This window comes from Octopus bimaculoides, chromosome 5 (assembly GCF_001194135.2).
Source record: "Octopus bimaculoides isolate UCB-OBI-ISO-001 chromosome 5, ASM119413v2, whole genome shotgun sequence".
NCBI lineage: Eukaryota > Metazoa > Mollusca > Cephalopoda > Octopoda > Octopodidae > Octopus > Octopus bimaculoides.
In genome coordinates, this window is record NC_068985.1 from 62894581 (window position 1) to 62902750 (window position 8170).

The following is an 8170-nucleotide window of genomic DNA, read 5'->3' on the forward strand; positions in this document are numbered from 1 at the left end:
CGAGACCTTTAGAAATATGCTGTGCTTGAGAAGACCCAGCAAGCCAAGTGAGACCATAACCTATGGCCTATGCCAGTGGTGTAACCAACCAGCCACTTAGGCGTACCTTTCTTTCATTGGACACTAAAATCTGCTTGTGAAGACCTATTGGGGCAAGTGAAATCAAAATCAAATTCGATGGCAGCACCGCTTGACTGGCATCCGTGCTAGTGATCGTCGCCAGGGTCACTGATGGGCCCCCATGCTGGTGGCACATAAAAAGCACCATTTGAGCGTGATCGTTACCAGCATCGCCTTAGTGGCACTTGTGCCAATGGTACGTGGAAAACAACATTCGAGCGAGGGCGTTGCCAGTACTGGACTGGCTCCTGTGCGAGTGACACAGAAAAACACCATTTGAGCATGGCCGTTGCCAGTACCACCTGACTAGCCTTTGTGCCGGTGACACATAAAAGCACCCACTACACTCTCGGAGTGGTTGGTGTGAAGAAAGGCATCCAGTTGTAGAAACTCTGCCAGATCAGATTGGAACCTGGTGCAGCCATCTGGCTAACCAGTCCCCAGTCAAACTGTCCAACCCATGCCAGCATGGAAAGTGGACGTTAAACAATGATGAGGATGATGATATATGTGCATTGATGCATTTATGTATAAATGTGTGTATGTGTGCATTAAAATATATACATAAGCTTGAATGGCAGATGGAAACTAAAACAATAGTTTTATATTCGTATTATTTTGGTTTTGATGTATGTATAGCATTTATATTTCTTTGTCCATATAGAGTTGGTTTCGTTTTGTTTCTAAGTGTCAATAAGTATATGTTTGTGAGTAAATGAATAATGCAGTATACATATAGATATAGCATATTTATCTTATTTAATTTATTGTTTTGGCTTGTTGTTATTATGTGGGACATTTCGTTTGTATTCTATTGGGTTGCTTTTGTTGTATGTATATATTTAAATGGTTTTTGCATTGACCGTATGAAGTTGGTTTTCTTCATTTTGTTTCTATAAATGGAAAAATAGTTATCGCCACTGCATTCTAATAGTCAGATTCATAATATTTAGATATGAATTAATATATAAAATAATGTTTGTGAATATACGTGTGTGTGTGTATGTATGTATACATAAACGATAGGTTAATGTGCGTGTGTATATATATGTAAATATGTATATATGAACATGTGTATTGTACAATAAAATCGGTTATAGAAATGAATATTTATAGACTTAAATTTAGGAATTTACGTAATTTCAGTTAGATTATTTACATATTTATGATTAAGCTTGCTCTTTAAAAGCGTTTTCTTAAAGCCTGAGCAGTTATAAATATTTTCAATTCATATTTTTTGTCCAGTATGAAAGCAGATATGTCTATCTGATGAAGCATCATAACATATTTAAATTAATTTGATTCTTCTTGAAAAAATTCGTATTATTAATGAAACAGAAACAGTTGTAGTTTATGAGATGTGTGATTTGTTTGAATAAAAATTTTTAAATTGAACTGAATTTATAATTGTTCAATTTATTGTTTTGTTTTCCATTTTTTATTTATATTTATATACTAATAAACTGTATGTTTATTTTTTGTTTACCTATTGGAATAACATTGTTATTGACATAGATAATATAATTCAGTAAATTCTTTGGGGATCTAATATCCTTTAGGTGAATTTTACACCTAGCTAAATTGTTACATATATATATATATATATATATATATATATATATATATATATATATATACATACATATATATACCTATATATATAGATATATACATATACATGTAGTAGAGACTGCATGTATCCCATCTGTCACTCCATTCTATCTTTCTTCTTCTCAAAGAGAATATTTCTCCAGCATTCGGTTTTTTAACTTTCTTTGGTCTAACGAAACCTTATGTTTGTTTTTGTTTGTATTCCTTGTATGTCTCCACTGTTCTGCTTTTGTTACCAGCTTTGACCCTCTGCAAATCGTAAATTTTATTTTGGTTTGCGGAAGCAACTGCCCTTCGAAGACTCATATTGTTGTTCAATGCTTGTAATGAGGAGTAGATGGACAGCCGACAACTGATGAAGGGTCGTTCTTTATGTTACTTCTCCTGTTTCCCATTTGTTACACTCGTTTATGTATTCAACTCTTTTGTTTTCCTATTTCATGCTGTTTACAGTTTGTGACGTCCTGTACCCATATCTGCATGTGTGTGTACATATACATATATATATATTATTTATACTATTATTTGATTCAATGCCACACATCCATTTCCAAGTAAGTTTATCTTAATATTTTTGATGTGACTCTACCCTTTACTGTTCTCTCCCCTATTGCTTTCTCTCTCATCCTTTCTCTAATTCCACTTATCTCACCTTCACCATTTTCTTTCTATCTGTCTCTCTCTCCCTCTTTCACCTTTACACTCTCTCTCTCATTGCCCACACACGTGACCATCGTCATTCTTTCTTTTCCTTCTCAGTTGTTATAGAGACTGCAAGTATTTCATTTGTCTCTCTCTACAATCTTTCCTCATGTCAAAGGGAATATTTCTCTAGTGCTCACTATTTTACCATCCTCTGGTCTAATGACCCTCTATGTTTGGATTCATTTTGTTCCCTTGTATGTCTCCCCTCACCTATCTTTGTTACCAACTTTGACTCTCTGCAAATTGCAAATTTTAATTCGGTTTGCAGGAGCAACTACCCTTCGAAGACTCATGTTGTTGCTCAATGCTGGAAATGAGAAGCAGATGGACAGCCGACAACTGATGAATGATTGTTCTTTCTGTCATTCAGTTGTTGAGTTGGGGCTTGAGGCCCAGCAATTATTGGCCTTGATTTGAGGTCAATAGGTCTCAGTATTTTTATGTACTGGTTCCTTTGTTCATTTATGGCTCTCTGTATTTCTGAGCTTTTGTAATCTTGGGTAATCTGTAGAAATTGCTCTCATTAATTATAGAGTTGCATAGGTAGTTTTTTTCCTTGTCTGAAAAAATCTTGATATTTGTTAATTAATGTTCTGATTTTATTCACTAACACTGTTTCCAGGTGTCTTGGTTCTTCCTTATAGTAGGTTTGGTCTGTTATAATTTCCAATATTTTACCTTTATAGTAGTCTTTGTCCATAATCACTATTGCCCCATCCTTATTGATTTCCTTTAGGATGATTAAATTGTCATCCTTCAGTGTTTGTAATGCTTCCTTTTCTTCTTTACAAAGGTTCTGTTTGCATTTATTGATACTGAAAGGGAATTTAGAAATTGTGTCTACATACGTGTCTAAATGTTTGTCATTACTCTTGGAAGGGGTGAAGTATGATTTGTTTCTAACAATTGATTCATCATTTATATTCTTATTGCTGAAAAATTCTATAAGACAGAAGTGACAGTTCAGATGCTCAATATCTGCTAATCTCTATGAGATTAGGGGTGGGTGTCGCAATAAATCTGAAACCTTTCAATAGGAGATTCATCTAGTTTTTGTTGAGGTTTCTATTTGATAAATTTATGATTTTAGGGTTTGTGGGCTCATTAAAATATTGTTACGTAGGGTCCGGAGTGCAATTGTGGTATTTTCTCCCAAAAAAGGAGTTATGTTATTGTGTCTCCATTTTATGTTTATGGGGTTCTGGTTTCCTTGTGAGAGAATGGTTCATATTCTCTGTATGTATTTCATTGTTTATAAGGTTTCTCTTCTTCCCATCTTCTATATTTATTAGGCTATTCAGGATGCTTGGGACTGTTGGTCATGAATCGTGGATTTTTAACTTTCCGTGATGATTATTTATACTGTGGTTTCTATGGTGTCTATATTTTACTTGTCTTTCTCCCTATGTATTCATCCATCTAGGGTATTTGGTAGTATGAGTTCATGGTTGTCTTCTATATTCTGTGTATTTGTTTATGGGTTTCTAATCTGCTCTTGGGATGAACCAGAGGCATCTCCGCATACGTTTTTGGACAACTAGCGGTCCAATATCTTTGTCTGGTTCCTCTGGGGTCGGTGTCTATGTTTGTTTTTCATTTTCTTGTATTTTTTGTTGCTGTGGTTTTGTTTTCACAAAAGATTTTTCTCCAGAGATTTTTTTTGTGGTTAGTGAACCACTCTTGCTTTTCCCACATTTTAATGGAATTTTCTTCTTCTTGCTTGGTGTCTTTTTTCCTTACTTGCTATAGTTTTTCTTGACTTTGACTGTCACTTTATTCAGAGATATCAGTGAACATGACTGCATCACTTGTTTTGAATTTTTCTTCATGTCGCAAATTTTGTGATTGGAGAAGAGATATTTGTGTCTGCTTCCAGACAGCATAACGCTAAGTTTGCATGTAATGTTGTTTCTTCCAGTTTTACACCTATTATTTTTTTAATAAGGGATATTCTGGGGAGGATTAGGTTTTCTTTGTTACGCTAATTTTGGTAGGTATTGGCTATGTTGCTACAACAAATACTTTTTCAATATACATGTTTACGTTGATTTAGAAGCTTGTTCCAAAGTTGTGGTTTCAAAAGATTTTGCTTTTGTATATCAACTTTTGTTTCCTTCTTGTAAATTTTTTTTTCATGTAGAGGTGGTTCATAGGTAGTCTGTGTTGTTGGATCTTGTTGTTAGAGTATTTTTAAGGAGAGTACCTTGTGCATGAATATCATTCACAGTTTTATCTGTTGTGGTGAAAATTGTATCAAGTTTTGAGATAAGTAAATTCAACTTACTAGATATTTCTGTGAGAAGTTCTTCCATGTTTCTGGTATCTCTCAGTTACGAGTTTGATTCTGATCCATTTATTCTGACATTTTGGACATTGAAATAAATATGTATGGAGTGTTTGAAGAGATGAACAGATATTGCATATTAAGAACAAGGAGACTGTCAGAATTTTGGATAATTCTTTATAAGTGCTTTCAACCATTCATGACGAATTTTCAAAGTAAATTTTATAGAAAGTTTCTTGGTTTTTATACAAATGAAGAGAAGAGGTGAAAGAGAAAAGAGGAAGGAATAGAGGAGGAGAGAGAGAGGGAGAATATATATTTTAGGGGATTGTCTGTGAACAGGTGACTAATAATATTTCAAGATGTCAATTTTGTTTTTTACAGAAAGGAAGAAGAAAAGACAGGAAGGAGCACAAAAGGGAAAGACAAAGAAAAGAGAAGTAAAATGAAAGTGATGAAGCAAAAAGGGCTTCTTTTCAATTCTATTATATCTATGTGGTCAGTCTGTTGACGTTTAATTACAATTTAAGATGTCAATTTTTATTTAGTTATTGGTCTTGAAAGCATGCCTCTCTTATTATATACATATTTACATTTGCAAACATTCATATACATAAACTTTAAACATACACACACACAATACACCCCAGGCACCTTTCTTTTTTTCCTTCCTTCTCTCTCTCCTCTTATATACATATTAATATGTTTGTAAATATATACATATGCTCACATGTTACACACATGCATACACACCTACATGTAAAGCAATATGCCTATATATCCATATATATTTGTATATATACATACATGCACACATACATATGATCATACGCACACATACATACATATAAACAGGCACATGCATATATGCATATATCCACACATACATATACACATGCACACACTCACAAATGTATACACTGTTGCACATCTGTATGTATGTATATTTTTTATGCCATGAAGGTGTTTTCAGTTTAAGTTGAGGATTGAGAAAATGATCCTTAAGTAAGAGCAGTCACAATTATAAAGTATGAAATAAACCCAAAAGGTCCATAGCCCATTTTAAAATGGAAACATACATTCACTCCAATGTTGATTGATTTCATACAGAATGACATGTTTGGAGAGGGCCAAATGTGAGTATTCAAGTACTCCCTTCCTTTCTCTTTTCTCTTCTCTATTTGTATAAAAACCAAGAAACTTTCTATAAAATTTTGAAAAATCCTCACGAATGGATGAAAGTGCTAATAAAGAATTATCGGAAATTCTGACTGCCTCTTTTTTCATAATATGTGTGTTGTGTGTGTGTGTGTGTGTGTGTGTGTGTGCGCGCTTGTATATGCTAATCTTCTACAGAAAGACCTAAGTGTCATATATAAATGGGCTGAGGAAACCAACATGCAATTTAGTGCAGGCAAATTCTAAGCCCTCTGCAACCAGCTAATTGGTGCTCAGAAGTCGCAACAACAATACTTTGGTCCAAAAGGAGCGGCAATCCCAGAATCACATACAGAGTCTGGTCTCAGGATTGATATGAGCAACGATGCCTCGTTTCACATGCATATCACCAAAACAGGGGCAGTGTGCATGGCAGTGTGCATGGCAGTGAGCAAGCAAATGGCCAGGTAGATGAACTAGTGACCAGGTAACTATGCCAATCCTATGGAGGACATTTGTCCTCAGCCATTGGGACTACTACTCTCTTCAGTGTCAGATTAATTAATAGTGGAACTTGAAGCACTTCAGCAATGTTATGCATGGAAGACTGCATCAATGGAACGGCTGAGCTACTGGGAGAGATTGAAAGAGCTATGACTCTACTCTCTGGAGTGAAGATGGGTGAGTATGCAGTGATATATGTTTGGAAGATACTGGAGGGGTTGGCACCAAACATTGGAATTAAGAACTATATCAGACCTATATGGACATCACTGCTGTTCCATCTAGGGTGAGGACCATGCACTGCAATAACTTGCGATTCAAGGCCCCACACCTATTTAACACCTTGCCAAAACATCTGAGGGATCTTAATGGAGTGGGTGTAGACGTTTTCAAGAAATAACTTGACCTCCTGCAATCTAAGGTCTCAGATGAACCAATATCAAGGCAAGAGACTCAAAAGAGAGTATTAGTGTCAAACTCCTTCCTTCGCCACTTGGCAAACACGTAAGAGTGGCCACTGAAAAGGTGATTACACTAGTGATGCCTTAGCATGGCCACAGCCTCGGGCTGAAACGTATAACAGAATATATGTATATGTACAAATATATATATATATATATATATATATATATATATATATGAGTGTGTGTGTGTGTATGTATGTATGTATGCATGTGTATATGTGTGTATGTGTGTATATGTATGTATGCATGTGTATATATATGTACGCATGTATGTGTATATATATGTATGCATATATGTGTATATATATGTATGCATATATCTATGTGTATATATATATATGTATATATGTATGTATATATATATATATGTATGTATTTATATATGTATGTATATATATGTATGTATATATGTATGTATATATGTGTGTATATATATATATATGTGTGTGTATATGTGTGTGTGTGTATATATATATATGGGCATATATATATGTGTGTGTATATATATATATGGGCATATATATATGTGTGTGTGTATATATATATGCATGTGTGTAAATATATATATGTATGTATATATGTTGCTGTTGTTGGCACTCCATCGCTTACGATGTCGAAGCGCAATGGCCCAGTGGTTAGGGCAGCGGACTCGCAGTCATAGGATCGCGGTTTCGATTCCCAGAGTGGGCGTTGTGACTGTTTATTGACAGAAAACACCTATAGCTCCACGAGGCTCCAGCAGGGGATGGTGGCGAACCCTCCTGCATTCTTTCACCACAACTTTCTCTCACTCTTTCTTCCTGTTTCTGTCGTACCTGTATTTCAAAGGGCCAGCCTTGTCACACTGAATATCCCCGAGAACTACGTTAAGGGCACGCATGTCTGTGGAGTGCTCAGCCACTTACACGTTAATTTCATGAGCAGGCTGTTTCATTGATCGGATCAACTGGAATCCTCATATGTATATATATATATGTGTGTGTATATATATGTATGCATGTGTGTAAATATATATATGTATGTGTATATATATATATACATATATGTATGTGTGTGTGTATGTATAAACATATGTGTGTGTGTGTGTGTGTGTGTGTGTGTGTGTGTGTATATATGTGTATATATATACACATATATATATACACACATACATATATATATACACACATATATACATATACACACATACATATATATATGTATGCGTGTGTGTATATATATATATATATATATATGTATGTGTGTATATATATATGTGTGTGCATATATATATGTATATATATATATATATTGGTGTATATATATATATATATGGGTGTATATA

General features: G+C 34.6%; 1 long non-coding RNA gene across 1 annotated transcript in view; it reads right to left on the bottom strand.

Annotated features, from left to right (window-relative positions):
- The window catches only part of LOC106869161 (uncharacterized), a 41244-nt gene extending 35235 nt beyond the window's left edge, over positions 1-6009 (bottom strand). Inside the window, exon 1 of the long non-coding RNA XR_001409378.2 lies at positions 4721-6009. This is a non-coding gene — a long non-coding RNA (uncharacterized LOC106869161). The remainder of the gene's footprint in view (positions 1-4720) is intronic.
- Between the last annotated feature and the right edge of the window lie 2161 nt (positions 6010-8170).